Below are 16,793 nucleotides of genomic sequence, written 5' to 3'. Positions count from 1 at the left end.
TATCCACATTACAGGAACTAGCCACCATAATTGACACTAAGGATATAGAAAATGTAACTGTTGTAGTTAGCTAAATCACTGTGCCTGACTCCAAATGAAACAAGTTTAAACCTACAAACATTGGTATTTCATTACTGATCTGCAACCCCCCTGAAGAAGCTCTTCCTCCCCTTTTAAAGTGGTAAAACATTGCAATTGTCCATATTCTAATTAACCATATTATAGCCTCAGTGAAGAATGAAAGGGTTGAATTCGCACTGAAATATGATGCATCCAAGGCAGGGTTGTGCTGCACTGTTGAGTTGCTGTGTGAAAGCTATATTAACGATGCCATGTATAAATTGGGTATTTTAGAGTTTGTCCTGACCACATCCCCAGTGCCGATAGAAAATGTGATGACAATGTCACTCAAAGATGTCTTTTTGTAGCTGCTTTCTGGAATGTTTGTCAGTGGCAACAAGAGCCTAAAGTTGCACAAAAACATTCATTTGCACTGGTCCTTAAAATAAGAAACCTAGTCTTTCCTTGTAATAAAATAAGAATGAAAAGTATGTGTTTGCCTGAAAGCTTCAAAGGTCTCCATAAAGCATCAATTGCTCTGAGAAGCATTTTTACCATGATTTGAAAATCCTAGATCTTCAAATGAGGTGGCAGCAAAAAAATGGAAATCAGAAGTAGATTTGAGGAATACCTGGACAGTTGCTGTTTAATTGCTTGGATTCACAAAAAGATCATGACTGAATAATCTGTCTGACATTTTAAAAACAAGTAACAAACTGAGATGTCAGAGGGCCAAAGAGTGAACATAATTTACCTAGATTAGGGGTATCACATCCATCAGGCTCCATAGGCCAGATGGGGAGGCATGGGGCCAGTCTGCAAGCTGGTTTGGCCCCACAGACTGGCCCCAGTGCCAGGCATCACAGCACATAGGCAGTGCACATATAGTACACACCCTGGACTGGCCCCATGTGACATATATAGCACATGGGGCCAAGACCAACATGTGCTGCATGTAGGGCCAATCTGCTACATCATATGCAGTGTTTAGGTACAGTCCAAGGGTTGCAGGCAGCACCACAGGCCAGATGATATGTCTTTGTGGGCTGGATCTGGCCCATGGGCTATATCTTTGATATCCCTGGCTGGCTTACATTATAAAACCCCTGTTAATAGTGAGCTACATGGAGTCTAGCTGCAAGGTCGGTAACTTTCTGTGTGCTTAGGTATCCAATGCAACAGGTACTTTTTGCAGAAGACGGTGAAATGTAAACAGGCAACTTGTGATGGACAGCAAGATGAATGGTAGGTCTGATTTTGTTTACTTTGGGCGAAGGGGCATGTGAATTTGCTGAGGATACAAAGATGGGGGGTGCCTTTGGTACAAAGGAAATGAACAATACAATTTAGAAGACATTGGATAGACTGCCAGTGTGAGATGGGGAGATAAGTTATTTGTGCATCAATTCAGTATGAATGAAATGAAACAAGGAGACTAGGGACAAAACCAGGGCTGCTTTGATCCTGAAATTTTCCACATTATGTTTTTAATCTTCTTCCCTTGGGTACATGCAGAGGCTAGTTATGCAGGCTACAGCTTTTCCTTGCTCCCATCACTGCCTTATTTTTACTTAAACTTTTCTATATGAGTAATCATAGAGATATTTACTATTGATGACTCCTGCTTCAACTGTCCTCACTGCAGAGCCCCTTTTCATAAGGCACATGTATGTATTTTAAGAATAAATTCCTTTCCTTCAATCTTGTTTTTTCTTTCTAAAGAAATGGGGGGAAACTTGCAAGAAACTGGTCTCCTTGCAGAGCAATGCAAAAATCAGACTGCCTATCCATTTATTATTACTGCAACAAAACTAGCAATGCTGGATAAAATAGCTGCTTATAATTTAAAATGTCAATGCAAGAAGATGTGTCAAAATATTCATCCCTTCCCAGTCCTGTTTTCAAAACTGTGAAGCTGTTTCTGTTCACACAACTTGTTCCTTCTAATTTAAAGTCATGATCTTAGTAGATGCCACTATGGGCACTGCATAACATTTCAGCTGAATTTTCTCTTGTATGGGTGCATGTGCAAGTGCACACAATCTCTGATAGAAAACAAAGATTCAGTTTCTGGTGTGGTGGCTGGTATATGGCAGTGGTCTGAATAGAAGGTACTAGGTTGGGACTTAGGAGATCTGGGTTTGATTCCTGGCTTGGTGACAGACTTTTTCTTCTTAGTTATTCTTTTCATCAGTTACCCATCTGTAAAATGTGGAGAATACTTTGTGTCACCTCTTGCCTGCCTTATCTATTTAGCTTATAAAGTATTTGTGACAGGCACTGTTTATTTTATGTATGTCCAGTACCTAACAGAATGTGGCCTCATCTCAGTTGGTGCTTCTAAGCACCATTGTAATACAAATAATAGCAAAAGTGATGACGCTTTATTGTTTATGAACACTAGAGTTTAAAATAAAAACTAAAACTAACTTTAGAGTTCAGATGACACTTAAACAAGGCATGCACATGATTTTTTCTTATGCCCTGAAAGAGATTTCAGCTTACTTTTCTCCCTTCTTTATAGGTAAGTTGTTAAAGGTGTGCACTAGAAAATAATGGCTTTATCATTTGACCCCTGGCAGACACTTAAATAATGGTGCCATTGAGATCTGAGGAATTTTATGTTCTATCCCAAACATCATGTGATCTTTTTCACATAGGCTAGGGACAGACATTCAAAAAGGCTGAGCCTGAATTGATTCAATCTTTGCAGGTTAGTCTAACCTGGCTAGGTTAAACTGGTTTGTAACTGCACAGATATCCCTTCTGGACTGAAGAAATGCAGGCACATGCCTGCAGTGGCTTAGGCTAGAAGGCACGGGGTGCTGGAGCAGCCCTCCCTTCCCTGTGACAGTGCTGAGCTCAGGGGCTGTGGCCAGGCCCCAGCAGGATGCTCTGATTAGGGAGGGGGTCCCCCTCACACACACCCTGGGCATTGAGTTACACAGCAGGGAGTTACACAGGGAGTTGTTAGCATTTATCACCCCATCAAACAAAACAACAGCTTCTCTCATTAGTTAAAGCTCCTCTTAAACAACTTTTTCCAAGGAAGGAATGGAGGGACATTACCACCTACCTGTTGATGAGCTCCAAAAAGCCCTAAGCCAACACTGTCTTGTCTGCTTTTGTCCCATTTCCCACACCATGGACCATAGCCAGCATGTGGTATGCTAACTAATGCTGAGAGGTATCTGTGTAAGGCAGAGGGGAGGGGGGAATCCCTGCTTGAACAGGAAGTAGTGAGGGGGCAGAGAGGAGCAGGAGGAACCCAGGCAGCTGCCTGCAGTCTCTGCCAGAGCTCCAGTCAGGGAGCAGAGAGGAAGGGCTAGCTTTGCTGGGCTGGAGCAGAGCCCTGTCCAGAGTTGCAAAGCACCTGGGATGCTATAGGACTCTGATTTAACTTAAACCAGGAGGGGGTCTGGGACAGACAGTGCATTAAGTATGATACTACATTCAACCAAGTTTATATCAAACCGGTTTCAGCCATTTTCAAACTGGTTTATATGCACTGAACATCTGTTCTGTTATAGGTTTAAACTCATTCCTGATCGCTTAAACTGGTTAATGTGTAATGTCTGTCCCTAGCCATATAGGCTAAGTCCAGACAGTCAAAAAGTCCAAGGTTGAATTGGTTCAATCTTTGCAGGATAATCTAAACTGCATAGATTGAACCAATAAGCAAATGAACAGATTCCAGAAATGCAGCCTGCAATGCCCCAGGCCAAAAGCTGGGGTGCACTAGAGCATGTTTTCCTGCTTGGCTGGAGCTGACAGTTTGGGCCAAAGCTAGCCCACTCACTCTGGGGGGAGGGTTTTCAGGGGAGATGCAAAGCATCCTGGGATGCTAGGGGACTGAGCTAACTTGAATTTGGAGGAGATCTAGGAGAGAAGTTCAGTAAACTGGTTTAACCTAAATCAGTGAAGTCTGATACTACATTCATCCAGGTATATCTTAAATTGGTTTCAGCCATTTTGAAAGTGGTTTGTGCACACTGAATTTCTGTTGTGTTACAGATCTGAACTGGTTTTGAATCACTTATACTGGTTTATGTGTAACTTTTGTCCCTAGCCATAATGTAGAAAATCGTTGTGGTTGGTTTGCCATTTTATGGTGCCAGGCATTGGCTAAACATGTGGCATGTTGTAAATTATGGCACAATTAATGTGTTAATCACATCATAAATGTAACATCTGCTAGAGGCCTCAGTCACACATACATGCCTCCATTAGTCAGTGCCATGATTTATCACTATTTTAACCTCAGGGGAATGGGGGAGGGTTTCTACTGAAAAATGATCTTATTTCATTATCCTAATTTACAAGAATTGTATATGGGGACAAGCTAATTTTGTGTGCAATGGCATTTGTTGAGATCATGAGTACCTCAAAATGTATGTCCCGATCTTAGAAAGAAATGAGCTCCATGTGTTTGGTTGAATGCCCTCTGTGTCTTGCACAATATCGTCCTTAGTGATTTCTTTCCCATCAGGAGTTTGTGAAATTCTTTTCTGTGTGCTATATATGACTTTATAGAAATTTGTAAGGGAGTGCTTCTCCTATATGATTGATGAGTAAAGCATTCCATTGTTTGCCAGGGAATGACAAAATTGAAGTGGTTTGCTGTGGACAGGGTCAGTAGTTAGGGTTTGTTTTTTGGTTTTTTCCAGGAAGCAGAGTTAAAGCAGTTTGAGGGCTGTCTTCAAGAAGTCCAACCTCAATTGTACATTTCCTAGGTATATAAAGGTTTTGTTTTTCCTATCTCTAATTTTATGAAAGAGTTGTATACCCTCAAACTGCTGCTGACTCTTGCCTGTGATAATACGAAAGCTTTTGTGGCTAAATGTTTTTTTCTTTTTTAATAGCTATAGCTTTGGACTCCTTATGCCTGAAGGAAGGAAGTTGGGTTTTGATTACCTTTTCACATTTTCTGAGGCCCCAGAACGGGCACAGGAGATGGATGCTGCCTAGGGATGTGCATCAGTTTCCATGTAAGACTTAAAAGAGGACCCTGCATTGACAGTAATCTTTAATAAGGCTTACAGGACACCTTTCTATTCTTCTCCTTCACCTGTCTTGTGTTTATGGGCCTTTACCATAAACCTTTAGAGTTTGATGAAGTCTGGTGGTACATAGAGGAGAAAGCAGGGGACCTTTTGCAGAGAGGGCAGCATGGAGGAGCTGAGGAACAGCTCAGTGCTTTGGGGGAAGGCAAGGAGACACTAGACATAGGAGCAGGCAATTATTTCGGGCAGAGGGCTGCTTACTGAGTTTTGGCAAACTATTGAGGGCCACATGAGAGGCAGCAAGGGACAGGTAAATATTAATTTTCTTAATTTGGGTGGGGGCCCCATGGGCCTGATAGAATGGCTTGGTGAGCCTCATTTGGCCCCCGGGCCACATTTTGCCCATTTCTGCGAGCCTCCCTGGCTTCTGCAAGTGAGAAATCAAAGCAAGTTTCTTTTGATGGGCCACAGGAAGGTGGATGGAAGGAAAAGTCAGAAATATGCTAGTGTTTTCCTTGCTTCTTTCTCCTACACTTCTGATCTTTCGCTTTCCCTATCTCTTCCAGTAAGATAACTTGTTCCACCTTTATTTTCAGGCTCACCCATAACCACTGTCTCATGCCTGCTGCTATTGGTGACTGGTTTCTTCCATTTCCTCATGCTCCCCCTCACTGAAGGTGTGTTGATCTAGTGGGAAAAGATAAATTTAGAGAAGCAGAAAAATTGTTACATGTGCCCTGTTCAAGGGAGCAGGGGAAGGCAGTGAGGGAAGCTACTGTCAGTCTTTTATACTTAATAGACCTCCCACTACTGTGGTCCTTTAAGGATAGCCAGCCAAAAACACCTCATGGAGCTCATGTGGAGTGGGAACAGGGCAAGAATGGTGGCTAGGGGGAAGAGGTTAGGGATGCATTGCCCCCATCTCCTTATGGACCTCCTAAGGTGAGATCTCCCAGTAAACCTGAGGAGGAATATTGGCCCCTCTCTACAGCTTTAGGGACATGTTAGGTCCCTCACATGGCATGTTAGGCCCACAAGACATGTGGAACTTGTTATGCCCCCTCAACTGCCTTTGGGTAGGAAAATGATCCCATTTTCCATTGACAAGCCTTCCTAGCAATAGGGTTGCCTTGTGAGGTCTAACTAAGGTAACGGGACAGCAGTTGATGTGTATACTTAGACTCCCGATCCAGCAAAACCCTAAATCTTAAACTTTACTAGGCCCACTGGCTTTACTAGGACTGAAGTCAGGCATGTGCTTGTGCTTTGCTTGTTTGTGTCCTTAATAGCTTGGATTAGATGGTATTTTATAACAAAATTACAACTTCATAAAGAAATTTAACTTCATTTTTGGTCCTAAAGTCCAAATCTCAACCTGGTTATTCAGACTGACCAGACTGATCTTCCCTCTCCCCTCCACCCCCAACCTCTTTTTTTCCAGTCTTTAGACTGTCTTGCTTTAGAGTGTCTTGGTTAAGTCATTTATCTGATTGTTGTCAAATTTGGATAAAAATAAACATGTACCCTGGCCCTGACCTAAACTGCAAATTTTGAGGCCAACATGTAAGTCGCACGTTTGCTTTCAAGCTGAAATATGGGGTGGCTGCTGACTATCACAATACTGGTTACACAGAGCCTAGCTTACATTCATGCTGCTTTTGCTCTTCAGTGACTTCCCTGTTTTTCATTATTGGTAGAAATAATAAATATAGATCCCAATAACTGAGCAAATGACTTGCCAACAAATTCAGGGACATCTCAATCAAAAAAGGGGACAGTAAAATCAATGTGTGGTTCCTAATCTGTAATGCAGAGATTGTCAAATCCCTCAAGACTTCCTTTTCAAAATGTACAATATGTAAAACCTGTTTAGGATTTGGATTGGTATAGTCACAGAAACTGTGTGGTGCTGCTGCCTGTATGCAGTATGTGCTAGTGTGTATGCTTGGCAGTGGCACAAAGGGAGGCAGTTGATGATATTCATAGGATTAAAGGCCTGATTCCTGAGGACACACTTGGTTGGATGCAATTACAATGCCTCTCAGGCATTTGATACCAGACACCCCTTGACAAACTGTTTGAGCAGACGCGAGTCGCAGCATCCTATTGTGAGTGAATGATGGCGGAGCTGGCTGGCTTGTCATCATTCTCGAAAATTCTGTGGCCAGTGAACTCCCTCTTCCTCTCCCACTCGCCCTCTTTTCCTTTTCACCACTGCAGGGACTTTTTCTAATTTGCAGTTTTCCTTTTCCTGACGTACACATGGTAGATACAAGCTGGTGGCTTGCAGACTGCGTCTGTCTGGAGATAGGCAGCAAGCTGATGGATAATAATGCTCCAGGAGAATGATTATGCAGCAGTTATTTAAGGATAGGCTTTTTGGGGTATGGCAGCGCATGAGCTGGTAATGATTTTCTTTTTAAGATATCAGCTTTATGTGATTTATGAACATTTAAAAAGACACCACCATTCTTGTGTAGAATTCAGGATTCAGTCTGCTGAATGTTTAGAGCTGCATTAGTACACATTGCATTAATTAAAAATGTATATATAATAATGATGGTATCTCTTTATATATATTCTGTGTGTGTGCATGTATATTATCTGTATATCTTTGTACCAGTTTAATGAAAACAATTTTCTTCCTCCCCAAAGGCTGAAGAAAAGACTGTTGCATCAAAAATAAAATATATTTTTACTCTTTTTGGCTTATTTTAATAGATTCGTCAGCCTGCATACACTAATTTGACGCACTGACTAGGATTTGCTTTTTCACAGATCAAAAAAGGTATGATGGCACATTTTATTTTAATATTTTTACAAGCATTTAGGTATTTGAAGGTTATTGCTGATAGTGTCTTCTAGTAATGTCTGTATTGCTTCATTCTGTCATATTCTGCTATGCTACATCTTTGCATAGGTATTCAGTCTGATCTTACTATGTACACTAAAGTTATTTTCTACATGCATGTGTAAACTCAGACTACTTGATCTGTGTTGACTGCATTGTCAGACTGGGCATTTCACCCAGGGGAAGCTACCAAAGGCTAAAAAAAAACTTCATTACCTGTCTGCCTGAGCTGATTTAACAGCCCTGTGAAAACTGGGTATAAAATCCTCCATCTGCATTGAGATCAATAACATTAGAAATGGGTTCTTCTTCATACAGGTTTGATTGTGACATAAATCTGTGCAGTAGGGGTTGGGGTTAAAGCCAGTGACTTGCTCTTATCTAGTAACAATCTATCACAGAACACACAGCTGAAGGCAGAGATAGCATAATATGATGCATCATATTCATGAAGCAAGGAAGGGAAATCACTAACCCTTTCAGTTCTGTCAGAATATGTAAAATACCTCAGCTTGTGGTTTCATGCATGGAATTTTAATATGCTGCCAATGAGGGCCAATGCTGGAGTAGCACGTCATGTATATTTTTTTATGTCATTCATGTTTAGGAGTCTGCTCCTACATGATGATACAAAAAAGGCTAAATCTGTTTTTTAGGAATATTTTGTTGCCAATACATAAATGAAAATATGTAGTCATCTCTTTCGTAGTATCTCTGTTTTGCTTTAATTCTTTGATGCTAGCTTCATAGAATAGTGAAAAAATAGTGAACCCTGCTTGTGAGGGCATGCATTCATAATGAGGACTTTGCAAGCTGGTATGTTTGGGTGGGATTTTCAAGTGCCTATATGTCTTACGAGTACAGATCATATTGGCTTCCAATGAATCAAGTATTTTTAAAACATTTAAGCAGTTTTGAAAATCCTACCCTTTGTCTCCTGCCTAGACAGGGATATTTATGATCATCACCTAGTCACCTTTTACCTGTTATATTTCTCCCAGCTTCTAACCCATAACCTTCTGTGTTCACTCTGCACATTTGCTTTTCTTATATGTGTGTGTTTGTTAGGATGGGCCCTAAATTTTCACATACTTCACTACCATGTCTCATCTAGCTTTCTAAAGGGCATTGCAATAATGAGATTAAAAATAAAAGTAAAGACATTTTCAAGAAAGACAGATCTTGTGGTATTACTAGATGGGATGAAATCAGGAATCATGGAAATTGCGTGAGAATGCCCAGTGTTGTAGTCCAGTACCCAGAAATGAGACATTTGATTAAGTTTCGGGTAAGCATGCAAACTCAGTAAAACTTTTGGCCTGGACTTCCTGAGAATCGTCTTTTATTAACAGCACTGATGACAACAAAGTGCACTTTGAAATCAAGTTAATAATACTTTTATGTAACATAATGTTGCAATCATTTTTCACGCACAGTTGATATATAGGTTCTATTTCTGAAGCAAAGTGAACATGGTCTGCAGGTTTTCAGCTGGTCAGCTAATCCATTCTAGTTCTCACATCACGGATAGTAATTTCCTAAAATTTCCCTGTTCTCTAGACCATTTTACTTCTTGTTGAGGAGGAGGTGCTTTTGCTGTCTTACGGATCTCCCTGGATAAATAAAGTTCTTCAAAGGAAGTCTTCATTTGTTGTTTTCCAGAGGTTTCTTTTGAATAGTAATCTGTCCCTGATCTGCATTAACATTAGACTTAGCAAAGTTGAGGGGCAAGGGCAGCATAATGTAAAAACGAAACAAAATCAGGATTCATGATAAATAGCTTCAACAGTTTTTTGCAGCACAATTTGATTTTCCTTTCCTCCACTTTTAATTTCACTTCCAGTATCCAAGGGCAACAAGCCAAACTGCAGTGTAAGTCCAGGTTCATTAGTGCTTTCCAAATTGTTTCAAGGACTAACAGTACTTACTGGTTTTGATGTCAATATTTAAGGTTTTGCTGCAGCATTAGAGACTGGGAAAAGAATGTTCTATACCCAGATAAAAATATACAAATAAAAGTGATATCATAGTTAGCAGGCCAAATTGAGCTGCATAGTTTTTCACAGGATCAGTGAATGATGAGTCAGTATCTGACAACGGGCTCCCTTTGGATAGGTATTTTTCATCTCTTATAGGAATTCTTCTTAAGTATGCAGCATTTTACCAAACCTTTGTGATCTGAAAACAAAAGTAGTTTCAGTCATGAGTTTCTACATTAGGTTTGATTAGGGAAGATCTCATTTTAAAAAAAGAAAAATATATATTTAAATAATTTTGAAGCATCTTTATTTTTCTTGAAGGACATGTTGCAGTGTTTGCGCTGACAGGTTTCTGCTATGCTAGCTAAAGGCATTTAACCAAAGTTATGAACAATAGCTGCACGGTGGTGAAAAAAGCTGTTTTGAAATGGCGAAAAGAGGAGCTCTGTTGTTTTATATGACTAAATAGCAGAAGCTAAAGTTTACAGTGGCAGTGATGTGGTAGGTTACAGGTGAATGCTACAGCCAGATTGATGCAGGGCCCTAAGAAATACATGGATTCTGTATGTCCTTGCTGTTAGTTTCATTGGGTGTTACACTGGTGATGATGGTCTCTGTCTGTCTTAATTCTTGAGATAAAGTAGACATCTCCCTAAGAAGTTGAAGCAATGCAAATTCTTAGACTATTCCTTTTAGAAAGAATTAACCTTATTGGAAAGCTTAGCTTCCTATTCAAGTTCATCGCATAGTTCACCCCTGTTAGTATTGTCTTTTCATAAACCATGTAAGAAAACATCAAGCCAAGCCCTTGAACATTAATGCATAATTTAGCCTTTTAATGTTGACTATAAATAAGGTCCCCCTTTACAATATCTGAATGCCTCCAGCACCCCTATGAGGCAGGGAGCTGCTGTTGTCTGTCATTGTACTGCTAGGAAACTGGAGCAGAGAGAAGCAAAGGCTAGGTCATACCTAGAAGGTCAGCAGATCTTCCAGAGTTAGGCTGGATGGATACTGGGAATGGAGAGACTTGTAGCATGGGTGGGCATTATGCATGGGCTTTAGAACAACCTTAAGATGAGTCATAATTATCAGCTTAAATGTAGCTTTAACTAGCTTGCTTAAGGTCATATAGGCAGTCTGGTGGAGCCTGCACTTGAACTCAGTTCACTCAAGAAGAAAGCTTGTGCCTTACCCTCCAGATCATCCTTCTTCTAGTCCTCAATGGAAGACACCTCTTGTCTTCAAAATCCTGCAAGCATTCTCAGAAGCCTATGAGTGGGATCATTTTTTCTTAACTGACATAGCTCATCAATGACGCTTCCACTGTAGGCTGCCCACAAAGATCAAGCGCAGAATGAGACTGGGTAAAGGCTTGAGCCTGGATCTTTCACATGGCTAGAAGGTGCTATTAAATGGAGGGTACACAGTGGTTGAGGCCCAGACCTGGAAAACTGGAGACAAGGGTTCTACTGTTGTTGCAGGCTGCATGTCTCTGTCTGGGAACATCATTGCATCTGTCTGTTCCTCCCTTTTCTTATATGTTCAAAAATAGAAAAAGGTGATGCTAACTTCTGCTTCAGTGGGGAATCCTCAGTGGGAGCCTGAATTCCTGAAGTTGGTAAAATGTTTTGAGATTCTTGAATAGAAGAAACTGTATAAAGTGCAATATTTCACTGTTGCACTTAGGTAATGCAGTGAAGGGAAATTAGTACTTCAGAAACTTAGAAGTGGCTGTAATAACAGTAGTAATAATAATAATAATAATAATTAGCAAAAAAGATCTGACATTTTGTTTCCCCAGGAACTAACTTGTTAATGATTTTGTTCCCTGTGGAGCCTCTTTCCATGTAAATAACATAGTGATCTCACATACTGAGCACTTTCAAGGCAGAGATGATGAATAGAAGCCAACTGATTCACCTGTCCTGTGCTACACAAAAGACTGTTCTTTACTGACAGAGGTCTCTCTGCCTGGAGAGAGGTTGGTATGTGAAAGCTGTGAAAACCAAGAAGAGATTGCACTAGCAGAAACAAATAAAAATACTGCTGGCTCACAATTTAAAATCCTGGAACATTCTCTGAAAAGCTGGATATGCTAACTAACCCTCACTCTCATTCCCTCTTGTGATCCAAAGAGAGCTTATTTTATTATTTGCCACCCAGTAAAGCCTCTAAATAGTTGTGCACTGCAGCATTTTCATTGCCATTTTGGAGTTCATTAATAGAAAACTTGTGAGAAATCATGGGCAATTTTTTTTAATGCACTAAGTGACAGTCAACTCTAAATCACAAACGCTTTTTAGATTTTTCTTCTGAGTCACTGCAGTTTTTGCGGTGAACTGATTTTCTGGATGTGGCGGTTGGTGATTCAGGTTAATTTATATATCACATATATTCATGTATTTGCAGTCGAAAATGTTCAAATGCCTCTTTGGCTAAAAGAAAAATGAGTCAGATTTAAGGAAGCTCCTTGCGACTTATTTTTTGATACACAAGGTTAAGAAGTTCCCGAAAGCACTTGCAGGAAAGGAAAATAACATGGGAGGAGAAAAGACTTGCTAGGCCTGCATTTTATCTATAGGATAATCCTTCCAAGATTATTACCCAAGTTCCAGAGATTCCTAAGGCACTTAGGGCCAGGTCCAAAAAGGGGTGTTACTTACTAATTACTAGGAAACGATGAAGACAGGGAGGTGTCTTAAATTCTACCCCTTACAGAGTTTACCTGCCTTATTATTCAGTGTTGCCAGGAGCTGCTTCTGTCCACTCTAGATTCTCAGCCCTGAACCCTCTTCTGAAGGTAGGTGCCTAAGCCCTTTCTTTCAGAAGTGGAGAAGGAGTGAAGTGTTTCTCTTTGCCATCCCCAAAACCACCCTTTTCCTACCCCCCAAGATGTTGGGGTATTTGGTGCGGTCAAAAGGTTAGGCTATTAGGGACTCCTAGGTGGGGATTTTGAACATCTGAGTTTTGGTTTTAGGCAGGGATGTTTAACCTCTGGCACGTGGGCCGAATCTGGCTTGCAGGGGCATGCAGCCCACAGGGCTCTCCATGAGTCAGAAAATTTGGCTGTTGGGGAGCAGTGGCAATTAATACAGCCACCCTCCCACGCTGCCAAATTCCCAAACCCCTACAGGGGTCAAACCCAAGCCATACTCCTTCCCCCACAGGGATGGATTGGGACTGGGCCATGTGCCCTCTTCCCTGTGATGCTGTACAAGCCCTTTCCCCCATGTAGCTGGATTGAGGCTGAGCAAGAGTATCTTCTGACTATCATCCTGTTTACATTGGCAAAACGCCATTTTACTGTATAGGAATCTAGTCAGTCCTTTTTCATGTTTTACACTATTTTAAACTGCTTTTTACTCATTTTTTAATATAGAAGGACTTTCTAATATTATAACTGTCTTTATATTGGTAACGTTGCAGTGCAAAAATATGCAGGCAGATTCTGAGCTGGTATGAGTCAGCATTGTTCCATTGCAGATGACAGAGATATGCCAATTCTTGCCAGCTTGGGATCTGGCTGCAGTCCATAGTTTAAAACCTGGAGCCTACAAAGTTTTGTGCCCATGTTGATCTTTATGTCCCATGAGCTGTCTTACTGATTTCAATGGGATTATTTCCAACATATAAAGTTAAAAATGAGTATGTCTTTTAAGGATTGGTGCCTAAAATGTTTATTATGGAATGAAGGAAACTGTGAGTTGACTAATAACTGCTTCTTTCTTGCAACTGTATTTAATTTTTTTCCCATTAATTTGTAAATGCAATATTAGTATTGTGTGTTTTGTTTGATTGTATGCTTCTAATTAAAAGAATGGGAAATCAGTAGCGCTGTGCTTTGGTTTAGTTAAATGTTTGTTTGAAGGTTCACTTACCTGGTATGATTCTAAAAGTTAAAAAGCAATCGAGATATTTAATACAAAGCCATCTGGGAAATGGCCAGCAAAATGGAAAAATGGCAGAAGGTGAAAGATTTTAAGAGCTGTTGTTGAGTGTTACCAGCCAAATTCTATCCTTGGATGCACTTTTCTTAGAGCCACATTGTCACTTCCGTGGTTTTGAACTGCAATTATTTTCATATGCATACAGTATTATATCGTATGCATGGATACACTTAGAAAACATTTACTATTTTATTTCTGAGTATGTTGGAAGAAAAAAGGCATAAAGTCCGAGAGGTTGATCCTATTCCACCTCAAGTTAGTGGCAGTGCTCCATTTGATTTCAGTGGGTGTGTCTACATGAACCGCTTTACTGTTCAGTATACTAATCTACTGTGCATTAAAGTGTCACTATGTAACCACGTGCAGGAACTACTGCGCAGTAGATTAGTCTGCTGTGCAGTTTTCTACTACCTGTAAATACAGGTGGTACATTTCCTGTGCAGTATTTACTGTACAGTAGCACACAATTACATAGCTGCCTGGGAGCATATTGGTCCCAGTTAGGCCAGGCAGCAGGGGGCAGGAGAACTCTGCCTTCCCCCAGAGCTGCACCGAGGGGAGCCTAGAGCAGTGCAGGCCTGCTGCCCACTTCCCAACTGTCCTCTGCCCCAGGCTGCTGCCTGCTGCCTAACCCCAACTCTGATCTCAGAGTAGAGTCTGGGACAATGTCCCGTGTCCCCACAGCAGGCAGCTCCCAGCCCCAGCTTGGAGTCAGGGTTGGGACACTGCCCTCTGCTCTGGGCAGCTGCCTGCTGCCTGCTGTGGGGGGTGGGGACATTGTCCCAGCTCCCATTCTGAGATTAGAGTTGGGGTTGGGCAGCGGGCAGTTGCCTGGGGCAGCGATGCAGAGTGGGGGGACAGCTGCCTTGGAAGTGGAACACCTTTACCTGTTCCCCTGAGCTCAGGCATGACCCAAGTGCCCCCAACCAGCCTGGGACTGGCACCCAGGGGAGCCCGCAGCTCCCCCAGCTGCCATATGGTGACAGACCAGGGCAGGAGTATCCCTACCCTGAATTGCTCCTGTAGGGAGCAGATTTGCTCCTGACAGGCAGACATGTAGCCGTACGCTCAGGGAAAACTTACTGTGCAATAAGCTTTCTGTACATTAATTGCACGTGTAGATGTGCCCAGTGAGAGCAAGACAAAGCCATTATATTTTACCTTTAGGATTTGGCAACCTTATTTAAGACTTCACTACACAGAGAAGTTGCAACAGTTTAAGATAAATATGTTTAAAAACTGATTTATTTACACCAATGCAAAAGTCATTGTAAATCCTCTTAATTTTACTTAAATGGTTTGTATTTTTTATTCCGCTTAAATCACTTTCTTATTAACTTAATGTAAGATAAAATAAAATTATTCTCTAAGGGAATCCACAAGGCCTTTTGCACTGATTTAACAAATTTTCAGACAGACCACCGATTCCCAGTCAGAGTGCCACAAGAACCTTTTCAGCATGTCACAGGCTGTTACTAAATATTGTCACTGTTAGGCATGCAAACACATAACATGATTCCCAAGATAAACCCAGAGATTTCAAATAGGAATCTGTAGTGTCAAAAGCATTCTGGCCTGTTGTGGTCTTTCTGGGTTCTTTTGCAACAGAAGAATTGCTCTGTTATGGTTCTGTAGTGAAAAGCAAGTGGTATCTTAAGAGTTGGCATTTTCTAATGCCTAAAAAGGATGAGATCCACTGATGTAGACAAACCCTTGCTCTGAGGATGTTGCATGACTGCCAACAGGTGCAAGCACATATCCTCATTAAAATGCCCTTCTCCTTTCAGTAGGGACTCAGCACCTCTCTCGTCTCTTATTTAAAACAATTTCCCTTCCCTAAAGAGTTTCTAATCTAATGGCATTCTCTTGGTCTCAGGAAACTATAATGGAGTATGGTAATTTATTTCATAGTTTTGTAAAATGCAGTGTAAATTTTCAGTGCCATATGCATAGTTTTTACTACTGGGAACTATAATAAAAAGTAGTTAAATGCACTTTGCTCTGCATTTATAATTCAGAATATGTGTTGTTGTTAATAATCATTTGTGATGTGCAACTGTTAAACAGTATCCTTTGAACATGAATAAGACAAAGTATAGAACGTGGCTTAAATTTTATTGGATTTATCAACAATGTAAAAATTCTTGAAAGATTTAGCTACAAAATGGTGTTTTAGGAGTCTACTTGGTAGTTTATTTTTTATCTTTCCTTTTTTAATCATAATTGTGTATGAAGGAAATTAAAGCAAAAAGGTATGATGCTCATTATGTATAAGTGACCTGGAGCCAGAGGAGATGAATAATTGATGGTAAAGTTTTGTGATCAACTCAGATGGTTCTGCATCAATACTGGGGAAGTCTCCAAGCTCTGGCTACTGTCCAGTAATTGACCCAGACAAAGCTCATTTCTGGGTGAGAGTCTTGTGCTGGCTTTAACCTGCTCTGAACCTGGTCCAGTAAGCTCTTTGGTTAAGTGCAGACATTTGGGAAGTTAAATCAGATTCAAACTGGCTGCCCAATTCAAACTTAGCTCATCCAGGTGCCGACCTTACACTTACAGACACGATCTCAGTGACTGACAATCAGTCTAAACCTCTAACTGTACAGAGGTTCCATGCACACAAACTAGTGTAAAAATTGCAGAAACCAATTTAAGATAAACCTGGATCTATGTAGTATCAAACTTATTTGATTTAGGTCAAACCAGTGCATGGAACTTCTGTACATTTCCTCTGCACAGCCCCAGGGCTGGGAAAACCCAGCCACTGGCTCCAACCCTGGGGTTGCTCTTTTCACTCCCCAGTTCCCCCACACTGGTCTATTTTTTGCCTTCCCTCTCCATCCCCCCCAGGCAGCGCACACAACCCCCATCCCACAAGCCCAGTGTTTGCCACTGCCAGAGCTGAGCAAGTGGGTGGGGCGGGGGGGGGGTTCAGAGGGGGGATGGAGAT

The 16,793-nt window shown here is 41.1% G+C and overlaps 1 protein-coding gene across 12 annotated transcripts in view; it reads left to right on the top strand.

The window, feature by feature from the left end:
- The window catches only part of MAP2 (microtubule associated protein 2), a 446,273-nt gene that overhangs the window by 193,419 nt on the left and 236,061 nt on the right, over positions 1-16,793 (top strand). For 11 of the 12 annotated variants that reach the window (XM_019523436.1, XM_019523438.1, XM_019523433.1 and 8 more), the window contains exon 3: positions 7,785-7,851. The gene's annotated coding sequence lies outside the window, so the exon portion shown is untranslated. Of the gene's footprint in view, positions 1-5,542; positions 7,468-7,784; positions 7,852-16,793 lie in introns of those variants that run through there. The other variant, XM_019523431.1, reaches the window with a different exon arrangement.

The sequence above is a fragment of the Gavialis gangeticus genome, unplaced genomic scaffold (assembly GCF_001723915.1).
Source record: "Gavialis gangeticus isolate Ggan-Ray unplaced genomic scaffold, GavGan_comp1, whole genome shotgun sequence".
Taxonomy (NCBI): Eukaryota; Metazoa; Chordata; order Crocodylia; family Gavialidae; genus Gavialis; species Gavialis gangeticus.
This window is presented reverse-complemented; position numbering and strand designations above follow the sequence as displayed.